The sequence below is a fragment of the Amblyomma americanum genome, chromosome 10 (genome assembly GCF_052857255.1).
Source record: "Amblyomma americanum isolate KBUSLIRL-KWMA chromosome 10, ASM5285725v1, whole genome shotgun sequence".
NCBI lineage: Eukaryota > Metazoa > Arthropoda > Arachnida > Ixodida > Ixodidae > Amblyomma > Amblyomma americanum.
The window spans coordinates 33,120,758-33,138,158 of NC_135506.1; the positions used below are offsets into that span (position 1 = coordinate 33,120,758).

The 17,401-nt window shown below is 43.8% G+C and overlaps 1 protein-coding gene across 1 annotated transcript in view; it reads right to left on the bottom strand.

Moving 5' to 3' along the window:
* LOC144108817 (uncharacterized) overlaps positions 1-16,017 on the bottom strand; it is a 23,534-nt gene extending 7,517 nt beyond the window's left edge. The window contains exons 1-3 of the mRNA XM_077641998.1: positions 15,801-16,017; positions 8,623-14,028; positions 5,872-6,368 (exon numbers count right to left, since the gene is read on the bottom strand). The gene's annotated coding sequence lies outside the window, so the exon portion shown is untranslated. The remainder of the gene's footprint in view (positions 1-5,871; positions 6,369-8,622; positions 14,029-15,800) is intronic.
* Between the last annotated feature and the right edge of the window lie 1,384 nt (positions 16,018-17,401).

The window sequence follows — 17,401 nt, forward strand, 5'->3', positions numbered from 1 at the left end:
TAATGGACGTCTCGGACACTCAGCACAAACAGCATGTAACTCGGTACCCAAACTGATACACAACTAGCAGTTGAGAAGGAGTGCGAGTGAATGACAAAAGCAGTGAAGTTCCAGACACATGCGTATCGTTAGCAGTATTTCTTGGTCAGCACAGGGCCAAACTTCACCAAACTCGTTGAGCTGGTTGGACTTTCGCACTAGAAAAACTAACGAGAATGGAAGCCTGGAACAAAGGTGCTTTGCCGGGTTTAAAGCGAATTCGAGTGAACTGAAAAGGCGCTGAACACAAACATTTACAAGTTTATGAGATGACCATGGGGCGTCTTTATCCTGGTGCCAAACAGCATAGCAGGCTAAATGATCTTCACTGCACAATAAGCTCCCAAAACAAAAACAAGCCAAAACATTCCAATAATAAATCAAAACAAAGATTATCACAGGACATGCTCCAGAACCAGGCTCACCAGCTGTGTCTCTCAAGTAAAGCAGAAGCTCAAGTAGTCTACCTACTTTCAAAACATTTTCCATAAAGCGAACAAGACACAGTAGCATTACTTGCCAGAGACTAGTTTTTATTATACCAGAGATTAGTGACACAAATCAGAATTTGCATCACCACCTTCTTGAGACCAGATGCATATTATGAAGCTTGGGGATAGTGGTGCTACCCAAACACCAGCATTCAATATCATGCCAGTAGAAGGGGTGTATACAGTCAGTATCGGTCATATTTTACCAGACACATTGCCCTGAAACCGTCTCTTCCCATTTAGTCCTCTATTCGCAACATGCACATACCTACAGAGCCAAATGGTATGTACAAAATAGGTCTCTCCCCATTTGCAAACTTCATAACACAGAGTTAAATGACTACACGAAGTATCATCGAAATGTATAGTGACAGCCCCTCAACAGTTGGTTCAGCATGAATGCAGTCAGTGCAGTGAAGGATTTTCGGTACTTGACACAACAACACAATAATACAACAGCAATGCTTGCATGATACACCACCACAACTGCTGATACTGTAGCCACACACTACAACAGCATCACATAAAAAAAAGAAATGGTGAAGGAAAGGCGGCACAGATTGGTGCAGACATGGTAGAAGTGGGATAAAATAGCGCAGTTATTTCTACTGCAACTAGTTACATACAGACAAACAAGCATATCAGAGAGCATGATAATGGGTGTTTTGGTTTTCTAATCCTCCTCAACCCACACTTTGTCAACTCTCTGGGCTGTGTTCTAAAACAATGATTTTCAAAGGCATCACTTTTAGCCCCCTCTGATAGTCTGAGAAATTTTACCTGACCACAAAATATATATTAACCATAAGTGGATGCACTTTTATTGATGTTAAATTGACACTGAAGATAACCCCATGTAGTTTTTGTTCTTATTGGCTTGCTCTTTATTTAATTTATTCAAAATACCCCCAAAGGCCTTCATTCAAGGGTATTACACGGGCTTGGGGGGGGGGGGGGTTACAAGGCATTGGATACAGGTTATAATAATGCAATAAAATAAAACAAATAGAAATCACGAATATTAATGAAAAATAGGTATTCACAAAGAGAGTCTAAACAATACACACTGCAGGAAAATTTTAGAAATAAATAAACCATCACCTGCTTGGGCCAAGCAGTGGCCTGCAGTATTCTGAAATAAATAAATAAAGAAAAAGACAAGGCCAGAAAAAGTACACTGAAGTACAGCTGAAAAAAAAAATTCCTTTTTGGTTGCTGAAACGTGAGTGAATAAGATGTTAGAACTTATTTAGGTCAGATTCTATGGCAATGTCTCATGGTAAATCGTTCCATTCAGTTATTATGCATGGTAAAAAAAAAATATGAATAATGGGACGACTGGCAGTTAATGCATTAAACTTTGTAAGCATGATCACAGAGAATTCACCATGAAGAGAAGGATGGTGATAAAGATTATGGAAAAGTGATAGGCGGGAAAATTTATGGTGCAGTGCTAAGTTTTCTAACTCTGCTTCAGTCTTAAATGAGATGACGCTGGTGTAACATGACTAATCAGAAAAAATGTATTGCGTAGCACGGTTTTGCAAGGCTTCGATGTTACTTTTAAGTCAGATGAGGGTCCCAAATGGCAGATGCATATTCAAGTTTTGGACGGATTAATGTGGCATACGCTAATTTTTTTTACATGTGCTGGAGCCTCTTTTAAATTATGTTTAAGAAGTCCGAAAGTACGACTAGCGGAGGCAAGAGTAAGATTAATATGATGATTCGACGATAAGTCGGACTGAAGATTGATGCCAAGATACTTGTAAGTTGCGGTGAATTCTACAGTATTGCTATCAAGAGAGTAGGTGGTAGGAATACATGACTTGTTGGTGGCTATAATGAAATTTGTCCAAGACCAAGAGATGCATTTGTTGCTGAGAAAAATGTGTTGAGAAACAGTACTTTCTTTTCTTTTCCGACTATACTAGAATTAAACTCATGGCACTGATAACAAAAAGGACTTCGTGATCACTATTTGGAGGTGAATGGCTGTATAGCCTCAGAGATCTGCAACAGAAAACACTATTGACTTCATTCACAGTTTGCTTGTGAAAAAGGTGGGTGATGGCGATATTTGCACTTAATTTTTTTTTTTGGCCTTTCCTAGCTCACAGAAGCACAGTTTTTAGAGAAAGTAGCTTTATAGTCATTAGAATTTGCTAATCTATCAATAGAGCCCAGCTTCAGATTGTCCTCAGTGTGTCTTTAATTTGTTCACAGACTTAGGAATGAATTCAGGGGGACTAAAGAATGGGACAATCCACCAAAAAACTTTTCCCTATGCAGTCAAATTACTGCCTCTCTGAAAACTACAGCCTGTGTCACACAGCCCTGTTGTGAACAGTGCTCACTGCTGACTGAGCCTGCTTGGCATGCCTGAAAGCAGCATTCCAACGTCACTTTCTAGGTGGAGTTCCAAGGCCCAACACATTCATAACACTGATTGAATGGCACTGCATTTAATAGCATGGGCAAGCAGAAATGTGCCTGATATTTCTGAACATAACATTTAATGCTGCAAGGAATCAGTCCCCAGTGTGATGTATCATACAGAGCTGAAAACACAGCCAAAGGCCATTTCCTCAGAAAGCAAATTTCTGATTTACGACCGATTATGCTGTACAGTTGAGCCCACTTATAACGGTCTCAGATATAAGGAACGCTCAGTTATTGCAAACAAATGTGGTGCTACCGTCAAGAAATGCATTAGGGCAATGAAAATTCTCTCAGGTACAACAAACAACCATGGCCGTGCCACTTGGCTATAGAAAACAAGGAGGCGATGTAAAATCGCCCCCGAAGTTGAAGAACTCACGCTTCCAGCAAATGGAACTCAAAGAGAGTCTCAGCCGTCGCGATGCCACCAAGGAAAGAACTTGTCGACCCAAAAAAAGCAATAAAAAGGCGGCATTGAAGCGGTAACCGCCAGTCAGACACATCCCGATGGCCTACAAGGTCTATCATTGCCTGCGTGTTCACCAGCTGGGCAAAGCATCCTAATCCTAAGTGGAAGCAGTAGTGCAGTGAGCGCGCGACAGGGGTCGCATCGCAAGCGAAGATACTGCGTGTGGTCGTGAATCAAGTGACAGCAGCAATTTGAGTTCTAATGCCTTGTTGGCCATGCTGGTCGCATGACATGCATTGCCTGCCCCGTCGGCTCTATCTTTCGTGCTGCTACGTGCAGGCATCGTCAGAAAGCGGAGAATGTACCTGATAGATTCTGTGCCATGAGCGCTGCGCTACTTCCATCGCTGCATGCGCCCCAAAAAGATAGAGGAAGCTGTCTAAAGCACGTGTGATCAGACACATGTAGATTTGCGGCAAGGCGTCGCTGATGCATAGATGGCCAGATGTTTCCTCGAATGAATATGTTCGTGCGGACGGCATCGCCAAGCTGCGTGCTCTAACGAAGACGCTGTTCACCAAGTACAAACATTTCCCTACTGCTAGGAATCTGATAAGGCCGATCTGCCACCAGATGCCGTGGATGCTACAACCATGATTTGATTATCCCACCACTAAAGTTGATTGTTGGCAACAAGGGTCTCAGCGAGGAGAACGTGAGCCCCCCCCCCCCGGAAAGCCTGGAAAGCGCCGAGGTAGCACCTGCTTAGAATAAGTATACACGCATAATGCAGTTTTGTAAGAAATAAACACCCCTTTTTTGGAACTTATTATTTCTGGCTGTAAAACAGAGAGTCCACTTACAACGAACATTGGATAAAACTAATCGAATTCGCGTGACTGTCAGGTTCATTATAAGCAGGCACGACTGTATATTTTTGTCATTTTGCTTGTCAAAGTTTTCTCCTTGTTGATAAAATTGGAAATCCCTGCTAGTTCTGCACTAACTGTTGGGAATAACGTACCTTGGCCCTTTTAGAAGCTTGCCAGTGTCCTGTCTATTCACCGCATGTTCTATTTGCATCACACTCTCTGTGACGATCCAGTCAGGCTGCTATTTACTGCATCAATGCTACACTCATCTTCCTCCATTGAAGCTAGAGTGCCAAACGTTACGCTTTTTCCCTTACTGCCAGAAGGTCAGCCTGTTTCTTTGTGATAACTTTTTCTTCCCTTTTTGAGCCAAGACAAAGCTCGTTTTTGAGGCTAATCTTTAAGTTAACCTACGTTCAATCGTGTCCATATTTTAACGTCAATCCCCACAAGGACTGATCCCTGGAAGCATTCAGTGATTACAGCAACAAAAGTGGTCTTAGTGCTCAGTTGCGGTGAAAAGTGCACTAGTACATAGTGCATTCTCCAGTTCAAAAAGTGCAGCAAAAAGTTTTTAAAAAATTTGTACAAAGAGTCCAGTGATATGCGCCGACTGTGCTCATTTTTCCTGGCTGTGGAGAGAGCCAGGGAATTTGCTGAAGCTGTGTAAACGACTCTTTGAAACTAAAAGCAAAACTCGCTGAAAAGCAAAACAATGTGGCCAAGCAGTATCACCGTCATCCCGATAAAACACATCTCAAATAAATATTCGTTCATTAGCGAAAAGAAACAATTTTGTTGTTTGCGTTTTGATAAAAAGTGGCATGCTTCCAAGGCTGCAATGCCAGATGTCATACAGAGAGAGGGAGGGCAGCTGAATCAAGCTCATTTCAGCAGCAGTGCAAACATCTCGGTCTTGAATAATTGAAATATGAGCAGCACCTTTAGCTGTTGTACTATTTTATCAACGAAAACAAAGCTTACATTGCGTGTTCCGTATCTACCTGTCTAGGTTGTAAAAAATTCTCCTGCGCCAACTATTGGCCTGTTTGGGCTCAACCACCAACCAAAAGGTAGCTTTTGATAGTCTGTGTTTTTTTATAAGTAATTTAACATTGTAACTTGCCTGAATTTTCTGGAATCGATGAATAACTGCAGTCGTCTGCATGCAGAATTTTCGTTGAAGCGAGTGGAGCAGCAGATTTGATAGGCTGCGCCATCTGGGGAACTGCAAGACCTACCCCAGCTCCGAGCAGGGACATTGGTTGCCTTGCAGTTCGCCAGAGGGTGCAGCCTCTCTAACCAGCTATTCCGCTCGCCTTGGCAAAAATTCTGTGCCGAGTGCAGTTTTTCACCCATTTCAAGCAATCCAGGCAATTTCTCATGTTAAATTAACTATTGAAAAACACAAGACTATAATAAGGTACCTAATGGTCAATGGTTGAGCCTGAATAGACCAGTAGTTTGTGCAGGGGTTTTTTACAACCCTGACAGATAAATGCAGAACATCCTGTATTTGTTCAAACAACAGTTAAAATTGAGGAGAACACGCAGAAAACAGCTCACGAAGATGAAAATTTTGAAGTTCGCTTGAAAAAAAAAAATCAGATGTACTCACATAGGCAGAAGTAGTGTGCTTGAGCTTCAACAGAACTGCATGGTGCATCAAGTTTTCTGTGCTTTCAATAAACAGGAGTGCTACGAATCGAAATGGGACAATTAACATGGCTGCAGATCAGCAATCTTTTTGGCTGTTTCGAAACCTGCTGCAGATATGGCCATGACGTGGCAGTGCAGTGCAGTTTAGTTTAAACTTGCATGGTGTACAACACTTCTGCACCTGACAGTAAATGCCATGATCTACCACGACCCAAATGACACACTGACAGAGAACTTCCGGTCGTCACACAGATGCACAGTCAGTGGTTTCAGGAAAATTAGCCACCAGTGGCAGTGGTGTTCCGCATCGATTCCTGCAGTCAGCAGTCCGAAGAAAGGACAACGCCAGGCCACATCATCACCATCTGTTGTGCACATGAATGCTTTGGTGGGCAGTCATGTGGTGCTTGTACACAAACGTCTTGCCACACGTGCTACACCTGTACTGCCTGATGCCTGCACAAAACCCGCCAACAGACTTTAGCATTTAAAGAGAAAACCAAACAGAGAAAATCTACCAAGAAATACAGATGAATTAGCACTAAAGACACATCTAAATAAGTCATTCTTCGCACAAGAGGTATTTTATCAGATATATTTTTACTGTTGAAGAAATTCTTCTGCAATCAGCAGCTAATTACCCTTTCACTCCGTTTCCATCTGTATGAAACTACCCTTTAAGAATTGTTGATCTTTAAGAGCTTTGAAGATTATAGAGTCAAGTACAGAGTCGACCACACTTGTCTAGAGCGCTCGGGCAATGTCGTCCGAAGGAAATAAAGCGAATTTCTAAAGTAGGTGTTGATTCTCACTGATAATACTTGCGCTGGAGAGCAGCCTAATAGACATGCGAACGGGACAGGCACCAGCGCCTTACCCCCAGGAAAGCAGCTGTGATAAGATTTAACTTAATTTCCTCCGCCGCACACCGCTCGAGGGCTCTAGACAAGCTTGAACGGCTCTGTACTTTAGACATGCATGCATGCTACACCTGAAAATTGCAAATTCTCTGTTTTCATCTCATGTACAAGAGTAGTAAAAAGTTTATGAAGCTCAGTAATAGCTGAAAAATTTTAATTTCACCGTCGTTTTTGCTCACAGGCTGGAATACATATATGCAACTGAACTCTGCATGTACAAAATACAGACTGCACCAATAAGACTCAAGAAATGTGCCGGACGCAACAAAATTAAATTTATTCACTAATGTTGCATCCCAAGAACTTATGATGGCAGGTGCACAAGTGTTCGCACTTAATTTTGGAGATATTTTTTTTTTCCTCTTCTGTTTGTTGTCACTGGCCTGTCACACTGTTTCAGAAGGCAAGGCCTACACAGGTATAGCATCCTTATATTGTTCAAGTTTTGTAATCTGACTTTCATGTATTTAAAATTTTTCAAAATTTTAAACCACACAGCTACCCATCACGTGGTCTACCAAGCCCACTGTAGTGAGGAGCCTGCATCGATTTGGACCGCCTAAGGTTATTCAACGAGCACTGAAAGCTCAGTACAAAGGTGTTTCCTCATCTTACCTTTATTGATATGCAGCCACTACAGCTGCAATAAAACCTGTGACCTCACAAGATTTACAGGGCTACAGCCATAGAGCCATAATGGCTGGTCCACCGGTGCGAGTTGCCAAAGTACATTTCTATACTACTTTCAGCTTCAGAATGTTCTCTTATTAAACTTCTATGCCTACTATAAACGTTGTAGTGGTGAAAGACAATCAGATCGGAATGTAATTGGTGAACTGATATGAAAGGCCACGAGCACCCTTAAGATCTTTGTAATAACTAATATTTAATGCTCTAAACATGTTCAGCAAGCAGCACAAGTTGCAGGTTTACTTAAATTCCAGTTATTCCACTAACTTGGTTGTCCAATATCAAAGCTGATGATGTCTGAAGTAAGACAATTTTAGCTCACGACTGACATACTACTGGGTTTGTCACTTGGTAACATATGTATGGTCTTAACCAAAGTTTTTGCCCTTTAGAGCACACTGAATTCCCCGAAATAAGTTGCAGTAAAAAAACTCAGCCTATGACGCTATTATTGGTGGCCTGGGATTTTCCTCACCTCACGTTGTTAACAATGACACATTGTCTTCCCCACACATCACTGTGAAAACATAAAGGTGTTAATCACTTTGCCCCCAAGAACAATCCAGCAATCCACAGTAGTAATGGCACAGCACGCGGATTGAAGAAGGAAACACGGCACATGCACGCAGAGCCTTAGGATCACCTAAGAGAACGCTTCATTAGGATGTAAACTGAGTGTTCCCTATTTCACTGAACTGAACAGTGTACACTGACAAAAACTGAGCAGTGAAGAACGGAAGGAAAGAGGGCACAAACCAGAGAGGAAGGGAAGAATTTAAGAGAGGCCCTTACGTCACATTTCTTGAAGCCAGAATTGAAGACTCCCCCTCGCTAGCTGGCCGACACCTTAGCTTGTTTGCACATGCGCAGCAGATGATCTTGCATTGCGCCGGGTCGCCAGCAACTGGCAGGCGTGCCAATGATGCAAACGATGCCACTGTGCCCAATGCTGCTATTGGCTGCACCATCGGCCAAAGACTCCCAGTAGTCCTTTAAAAAACACGTGACTTCCAGCACACTTTTTGTCGTGCTGCTCGGATAGCGAGAGCCTCTCCTAAGCTATCCTTCCTCCATGGCCCAAATGGAGCAGCACAACTCACCAAGATGCATTTGCTCATGCCTCTTCCGGTAGCTACGGTAGGCGAACACCCGGAAGCAAAACCGGCATGTAAGGTCTGTGACACAGCTGCGCCGCCGCCGCTGTCCGAGCTGCACGTCATGCTGGTGATGCTGCTGCTGATGCTGCTGGTGCTCCTGGTGATGCTGCTGATGATGAGCAGTAGCACCTGTGAAACACAAAGGCTGTCTTTAGTGCCATGTCATGCATGCAGTAACACAGCAATGGCGAAAAAAGGCGTGACAAAATGCCTAGCTCTTTGTTGAGCAATGGGGACAATGGACAGAAGAAAAACTGCTCTGTATTCCTTTTTCGGCTTTAAACAACAGTCATACATAGGCTAAACCCTATGCAGACAGGTTACAAAATGTTTAGATAATGCCAAAAAGTTTTTTTTTTTGCAATAGAAGTAGTGGTCACCATCAATGTTACTTTGCAAAGCCGTATTCTGTTCATTGACATGTTGCCACATTGTTTCAGGTCCCAACGTTGTTTCACAACTGAAGACAGTAGCAAAAAAGGAAAGGAGCTGACTTACACTCATCTCAAGTGCATGTAAGGATTTAGTTCAAGATAAAACAGGCCTCCAAACCATACCAGCAAGCATGAAAAGTGCACACCATTTAAGCACATTCCTAAGACATCACCAGCACAGCCTACACTGAGAACATTCCCTCTTAAGCAACAGAGGTAGGAAAGGCTTGAAGGAACCCTTAATTAAGCTCTCTTGTTAAGCCTTTTTCTTTGTCTTCAAATCCTTGCATTTGTTATGAATCCTGTTTCATCAGTAAAAATAAAATGGCACCAGAGGTCATTGTCCTCATGCAAGGAGAATAGTGTATACTCATGAGCGTGTTAGTAAAAATAAAAATGAAAGGAACCCAGCAAGTGGACACATGATAAGCCAGCCTCTGAGACTGCTGCACAATCTGCACTGAGGACGCCCCGTTGCTTTCCAACACGAAGGTACATGGCATGAATGGAAGCTGGTTGGATATCTACAGCATTTTTACTGCACAAGGACACACAGGACGGCACAAAGTGAAATGAAGCCACAAGCACTGATTTCCAGATGAAATGATTGGAAAAAAATTACAACTTTTTTTACCCGCTACGGTGGCTCTGTGGCTAGGGCGCTCGGCTACTGATCCGGAGTACCCAAGTTCGAACCCGACCGCGGCGGCTGCGTTTCAATGGAGGCGAAATGCAAAAGGCGCCTATGTGCTGTGCGATGTCAGTGCACGTTAAAGATCCCCAGGTGGTCGAAATTATTCTGGAGCCATCCACTGCGGCAACTCTTTCTCTCTTTCACTCCCACCCTTTCCTTATGGCACCCTTCTGGTGTCCACCTACATATGTGAGACACTTACTATGCCATTTTCTTTCCTCAAAAAACCAACCAGTATGAAAGTTGCGCATATCTGATTACACAGAAAAACCATCCGCAAAAACTGCATGTGCTGCGCTATACCTGCAAAAACTGCAATTCTGCTTCCCTCAAAATAACAGGAACACAGCTTACGCATTTATCATGAAGGCCAGGTATCTCCACTGCACCCCCCAATCTCCTTGGTGATGATTCTCACTGTTCTTTGTGTCGCACTGTTTCTGTTTGTGCTGCAGAAACACTGCTCTACTGCCGCTAATGGAGACAGAAAATGTCATAAATAAACAGCAACTTTAAAGCAAAACATTTCTGAGCTCCTCTAATGGCAGTGTACTGGGATTGGACGTAAAAGTGTCATCAACAAAGCTCAAAGAAACATCGATAGTACAGCATGAAAAGCACCCGGTTTCAGTTTGAAGCAAACTCAAACACACATGCTTTTGACGGACACTTCCGCAATGCAGCATGATGTCATGCCGTTCTTTCATTTAGAAACCAGAGAAACAGCATTACAGTACACCAGATATATCCTAAGAGTAAAAGCATTTTTACGGGCTCAGCACATTTAGCTTGGTACACCTGGAATCAAGTCGCTACAAAGTAAACGGGTGCCAAGTAATAAGCAACAAACAGCATCTGAAAACACTGCAAGTACTCGTTTGAATTTACCTAGGGCAGTAACCAAAGAGTAGTATGAATTGTCCTAAGTATAGAATGATACGTGCTCCTGCCTTCTCCCATTTCGTTCATTGCCAAAGACATGAGAAAATTGCCATTATGTATGCATAACCTCCATGTAAGTAACCTGCCAACTGTAATATGAAAAAGGGGAATCAAATAAAGAAACCTAACAAATACAACACCACCAGCTGCAGTGAAATGCAAGTTAGGTTTTCAAGTGCAAACTGTGAGCTAGGAAACTATGGCAAAGATTAGGCAATCAGGGCCTCCCTGTGTGACCACAACAAAACAGGTTGCCAGTAGCTGTTAAGAGTTAAAGTGTAGTTTAACCACAGAGTTTCAACTGAAACGGGGAAATTTCATCGCTTTTTCCTTTATGCTGCAGAGAAAAAGTAAACAGGATTAGGAGAAATTATGAAGAAATAGTGCTCGGGGATGATCCCGCACCCTCCACATGCGATAGTCTGCGAGATGAACTTCAGAAATGGCTACACACGTCTAAGATATCTATACTTATATATCCTTCCACCCAAACAGCTGCACACATAAATGTCTGTTTTGTGGATCTGCATGTTTATGCATACACAAATTAGGTTCGACAATGCTGACAAACACCTCTCCTGGCTATGGTGGCAAAATGTGAAGCATTCTTCACATTAAGAGGTAATGCCTTTGATAGCATGACGTGTGTGACTGCTTTGACATACCGGCCCTTTGAACTCATCTACTCCGGACAAAAATACAAAAAGGTGTCTGCGCAGCCATTAAAGGCACACCTACCTTAAAGACACAAAGACAGACATCTCTGACAAAACTTCACAGCCCTGTTTTGTTAATATCAAACCAACTTGTTCAAGTGTGCACTTTGATCACAAACACCTCCCTTCGTTAAAAATAATACACTGCTCTTGAGCTTTTCTTGGGTCTGATGACAGATGGCCACTTGCTGCTTCAGCGAGACAGTTGTGACAAATGTCGCTGTGAAAACGGGCATCAACCACTGCACAACGTGTGCTGAACCTGCAAGGTGCAGCTGTTGATAAAAGATAACATGTTAGACTAGGAATAGCACTAGGCAAGCAGTCTGGTTTCTCCCAGCAACTTGGAGCAAAGGATTGAAAGCTCTGTGATTCAAACAGTCATGCCTGGAGGGGAAAAAAAGAGGCAACAGTCATAAAGAGGACGGAGGCATGACATCAAGCACAGGTATAAGGAAAACATTTTTTCCTTCTAAAAAAAATCAGCACAATGCCCAATAAATACAACTTCTTGGGAGAGCCTGCTATCAATGTATTGCAAACTGCCCATGAGCACTGCACTGCGGTGCTCTAAGCAGCAACATACATGTGCTCTTGGGACTGGCTGTTTCAAGCCACCACTAGCCAATTTGAGCTAGCGTTAACTAACCTCTAGTGCACTAACAAAGAACTTGAAGCACTGCCCTGAACAATAACACCTGCTAATGGAAAGTTCGCCAACACTGGTGCACTGAAATTTTGAATCCTCACCGACATTTTACTTGTGCTTCTGATCACACTGCTTTTGTACCACTGTGCCGTTTTGAAGAAAAGCAATTCCACACACAAGCACTAAATGGTCCAGATATTTTAAATTCAGGTTATTCATCCCAGTCTGTGCTTTTTTTTTTTTAGAGGGATTCATAATAAGGAACGATGACAGAATGCTTCCCAGTTATTAGGATGCATAGGCTCAAGTGACGAAACAGCTGCAAGCGACATTAAAGGAGGAGCATTACAACATTCCTCCAATTCTAATTACCATGCTCAGTATCAAATCCCTCAGCCATTGCTGACTCTCTCCATTTTCACGCCCATTCTTCATTAAAGATGACCTGAAATACTTTTCAACCTCGTTTTGACGAACAACTTTTAGCTATATGAATCTTCTCTGGAATGGCAAAAGCGCAAAATACCCAAAGGCTGCTGAAGAAGTGCACACACACAAACACAGCATCAGTGTGCACCCATGTTTCCTTTCTTGTCTAAATGATTTTTCAAGTTGCACACAGGTTTTCATCATGAACTGCCTGTCCAACTAGCCTAGGTTTTAATGCCAAGATAAAGGATAAAACAGCCTCTAATGAATTAACCTTGCTTGTCAAGTAATGTACTTGCCCTGCTGTTTGAAAGTACTTAAAAAAGCATCACCAAGTACCTTTGCAAGGATATGCAAAATTACTAGAATGTCTGCAATGCATTTTCCTCCTAATGATGACCGTGCCACGATGCATAGGTTTAGAAAAGGAGATGGCAATGAAGGACAAAGTTGGAAGGAATGTAAACAAGTTCCACATAGAACCAGCAAAGTGAACCTATATAACGACTGCCTAATGTCCACTTATGATAGTCACTTACGGGATTTCACTGCAGGCACTCCTGCAAACCAGCACATCTTGCCATCCAACAACTCCATCAAATATGAATGGGCACTAGAAACAAAACACAACATCCAATTAAGCTGCTTAAATTGGTTACTAAGTGCTCTGAAATCCCTCACACATGTGTAAGATGTGCAGATTTGCAAGCAAATAATGTATCCTGGATCTCTGTGAGTGTACTGCTCGGCAAACAGGGACTTTGGTTACTATGGGCTTCATGCCTAGACGCAATTTTCAGAAGAGGAATGGAGAGAGAGAGAGAGAGAAAGACGGAAAGGCTGGGAGGTCAACTAGGCAGCGCCCGGTATGCTACACTACACATGGGAAGGGGAACGGAGGGAGATATAGAAAAGGGAGAGAACAAAGGGATATGATCACTTTTCCACGTGTCTGTTGGCCGTTACTTGTAGGGTACACAGGGCACGCACTGATTGTTCACAATTTTGCACTCAGTCCCGAGTCCTTCAAGAACTTTAAAAGTGCCTTCAAAGCTGTCCTCTGCGATGAAGGCTTACTCCAAGGACCCAGAATGTTGGCTTCAGTAAGGGGCCGAGGATTTAAACGGCGGAGTGTTGCAGCCAGGAGTGCACGCTCACGCTAAAACCGAGGGCAGTTACAAAGAAGGTGTTCTATAGTTTCAGCGCACCCACACATCTCACACGCAGGAGAGTCTGCCATTGCGATTAAGTGGGAGTAGGCATTTGTGAACGCCACTTCCAGCCACAGGCGACACAACAGCGTAGCATCGCAGCGGGAGAGGCCGGGCGGAGGACTGAGTCGGAATAAGGGGTCTAGGCGGTGCAGACGGCATGTGGAGTTGCTAGTAGAGGACTATGATGCTACAAGCTCTCTTCGGCCAAGCATTCGCAGATGTCTTGCTGCGTAGAAGAGGAATGGAACAACATGCCAAGAGAAGCATGTTGCTGTGATGAAACCTGGCTGAGGAATTTTCTAGGCATAGTCCAAAGGCATCCGAGAAAAAACTACACCAAAACTGGTTCTAGTACAGGTCATACAGTGACACTACCATACAGTACTGCGTACCTATAAAAGTGGAAAGAAAAAACATGGCAAGAGTGCAACCAAGGGAACGAGCACTCTGTTCATTATCTATCAAACCATCGTAGAAAGATGTTAGACCGCAGGGCACTCCCGAAGAAAGAAAACCAGTTATCATTGTTGAAAGCATCATCAGCAAGGAAGGCCAATTAAGGACAACAAAAATAACTTTTCTTGTGCAAGGGGTGCCACTGCAGTATGTACTCTCTGGACTCTCCATGCGCAAGTGTTAATTATATGTGAAGCTATGTTATCTTCTCACTGTGTCAGAGCAGCTCGCATTTAAACACGACATTCGCGTCACTTTGAGAGCAGCGACCAAATGGCCGCATTATATTTGTGCATGGTGGTTTCAGTTGCACAGGCAGCTCATATAGATGCAATCTAGCCAGAGCTGCCGTAGAAAGTGGCTAGGACATCTTTCCATTGAGCTTGACCACTGACTCAATGAGAGCACTGTCTAGACAGCAATGCTATTACTAGATATTTTGATCTCGCTGCACTTGCTTCACCTGTTGTAGGAGTGCAGCACTTCTGCATTCGTTTAGCCAGTGCAGCGTGCACCTGCAAAAGTGCCCACCTATAGTGTACCATAAGTTCTTGACTGGCTTCCATTTTTCGAGTCGAACAGCTGCAGTGCAGCAAGATGGTGGCGCCCATGTCTAAGAAAGAGACGATATGACCACAGTCGTAATGCAGTAGTAGCAGTACTTTTTTGTAAGGAAGAGGGGACTAGCTGTTGGTAGAGTCAGTATTGTACACCGATGAAGTCGAGGTGTGCGGACAGCATTTCAAGCATATCCGGAGTTAATGTGTATTTAACACGTGCAATAACTTCCTTTTTTTTCCCGAAGACGTTGATTTTCACGAAAACGATTATTTCACAACGCTTTATCGCGATTTGTTGTTTGAAAATTTTTTCACGCGGTTCGGGGTTCGGGAAGTTGGCGGCCATTGATGCAATGGCATGCAGCTGATTGCAATTTGGTTACAGTGTACTAGAATATTCTAGTTCACCATAATTTGGTGGCGACGCCAAGACTAGCAGATCAGGCTTGCACTCGACCATTCGTTCTGGAAGCAGTCAGTGCCAATTAGCTGCACTGCCTGAATTGGCGCTGCACACTTGCGACACCGCTACGGAACTGTACGGAACTGGTGCAGCGAGTGCAACGAAATCAAACTGACTTAATGCACCTACTGTTTGGATGTTACCCTCAAAACTGCGGGCGACGCCACTTGTGAAATTGCGCGGAAAAAAAGGATATGCCACATGACTGCATCACAGTACGCATCCATCGTCCTCCTTTTCCCACTGACGCAGGCGGGCGCTGCGCGGTACATCAGAAGAGTGGAAACACTCGCCGCACATACTATGTCGGCGTTAAACTTGTTAATTCCACCTCGCGCCTCAAAATATGTTATAGCGTGGGAAAGTCGCAGAACCGCGTGGCTACCTCAAAGCACAGCCGGGCAAGCCTTCGCTCGCCCGGCTGCGTTATAATTAAATGCCGATGTCAGCATCCGAACCTTAAGCGCACGTTCCCTATTAGCTAAAAAAAAAAAAAATCCCCCGCTTCTGTGCATCCAAACAACCCCGAACCACTTCGGCCGCATGTTTTGACAAGAAGGATACGACACGTCTGGCGAAATCACAGGACGAAGCAGGTGTTTTCCGCAAGGGCTCCAGCCGCGCACGTCTTTCTGAAGCAGCAGCCTATAGCGTTCAGCAGATCCTTTCACTGAATCGCCAAAGAAAGCTTCTAGAAGATGCCATACAACCCAACAAAAACCCACGCCCGCTTTTGTCGAGCAGACTGAACTCCGCGGCAAAAGGGCAGCTCGCGCGACTTATTTCGACGGGACCTATCACATGATCCGTTATTTTGAGATGTTGGAACCTAACAAGAGGAATTCAAAAAAGTTAAAAAGATATTGGTGAAAGGGGTGGAGGGAGAGACGCGCGAAATATCGCATGTTATTTCGCCGCCGCGGTGGCTAGAGCGCTCGGCTACTGCTGACAGAGTACCCGGGTTCGACTGATAGAGTACCCGGGTTCGAACCCGACCGCGGCGGCTGCGTTTCGATGGAGGCGAAACGCAGAGGCGCCGGTGTGCTGTGCGATGTCAGTGCACGTTAAAGATCCCCAGGTGGTCCGGAAATTGTTCCGGAGACCTCCACTACGGCACCTCTTTCTTCCTTTCTTCTGTTAGTCCCTCCTTTATTCCTTCCCTTACGGCGCGGTTCAGGTGTCCGCCGGTATGCGAAACAGATGCTGCGCGATTTCCATTCCCCGAAAACCAATTTTCAATTTCGAAAAAGGCAGCGACCGGCGTACTTGCATTAATACCAGGCGCAGCTAAAAATTTATTAAGTCAGAAATGCATACTGCCGTACATAGGCGCGAGCGCGCAGGCACCGCTTAATTCCTCAAAGTAGTTTTCTTGGTTTTCTCTCTGAACTTTGATGACAAATAAATGTCACTCACGTGTGAACCGAAACCTGCTCACCAAAGGGTTTTCAGCGGCGGCCGCGTTTCGATGGAGGCTAAACGCAAAGGCTCCCGTGTGCTGTGCGATGTCAGTGCACGTTAAACGCCTGTAGCATTCAGCACCTAAACTCAACTAAACACTCCCAAGTGGCCGATATTAATCCGGAGACATTCGCGTACGTGCGGCACCTCTTTCTTCCGTTCTCCTTTCACTCCCTCCTATCCTTTCATATGGCCTAATGGAGAATTTGATGGTGGCTGCACAATCCCTATGTATAATTCTTAGCATATGCTTACAGAAGCTTCCAGCATCTTGTTGTACTGCTGCCCCTGTCGAGAATATTGCAGTTCTACATTTGCCTTGTTTTTATTTTTTTCACTAGCCACTGCTCTTGTAACTGTCACACACACCACAAATATACGGTCTAATTTTGCTGGTCTTTGACATCATGCTTTTTGTAAATTAGGTACACATCTTTAGCATTCTTCGAAGGCTCAGGTATACACTTGATGCAATGAGGCACTGAATATACTTGTAATCTTTTGACAGATCTGCAACAATATTTTCCTGCCGCTTTTCCCCTTTTCATTGCTCATAAGGCTTTCCTCGCTTCGTTAGATTCCATCTGATACCAATATTTGTAAAGATAGCTTCCTGGTTGGCTTCACTATTGTACAATCCAGCATATTTGCAACATTTTTTCCCAATCCTAGTGTGTCCTTTGCTACATTCGGCGTTCTTCTTT